Below are 768 nucleotides of genomic sequence, written 5' to 3'. Positions count from 1 at the left end.
CCTCCTGGCCTGGCGGAGGAGATCGGGATGGACTTCCTTCCCGCTCGTCGTGCCCCAGGCTTTCGACGGACGTCCGTCCGGCCCCTCCAGGGTGACCGGGAATTCTGGCCTCCTCCGGTGCTCTGCAAGGGGTGCATGGTGAAAGTATGGTCCCTTTTTTATGTGACAGCGGTTACAAGCAATGATATAAAATGGTACAACCTGCTAATCCGGACTCCCGGATGTGTGCCCTTCTCTCTGCTCTGCGGCCGTCCTTACGATCCGGTCCTTCTTCTGTCTTCCTTCCAAGGATGGCGGGCGAGACGGCACGATGATACAATTGCATTTCACGGTAGCTGCCGAGCGTGATCCGTGGCGCGTCTACGCTTCCTGATACGCTTGATCATTACGCAAAAGAGATGCTAATATAAAAGAATAAAATCTGCCAAGTAAATTAAATGACGCGAATTTTAACGCACGTTCGCAGGTGCGTTTGCACGCGCGCTCGCGTGCGCGCTCGCCTACACGCTCGCCCTTCGAGCCGGTAGGAAGCACGAGTCCGCCGTCGACAAGTCCGCACTGTGACGGACAAAATGTCACGTCACAATATATATATAATTATTTATATTTGTGATTGATTTATGTTTGTACAGATTACTGAAACTATGACAGAGACCAAGATTACTAATGCACAAACAGTTCAAGAACAGGTCAACGAAGAATACAGCAATGGCAATGACAGGCACATTATACGAATGCCACTACTTTTGTTCCTCAATCACAACAACA

Source organism: Trachymyrmex cornetzi, unplaced genomic scaffold (genome assembly GCF_001594075.2).
Source record: "Trachymyrmex cornetzi isolate Tcor2-1 unplaced genomic scaffold, Tcor1.1 scaffold16, whole genome shotgun sequence".
NCBI lineage: Eukaryota > Metazoa > Arthropoda > Insecta > Hymenoptera > Formicidae > Trachymyrmex > Trachymyrmex cornetzi.
The sequence above is the reverse complement of the archived record's forward strand: the minus strand, read 5'-3'. Positions refer to the sequence as shown.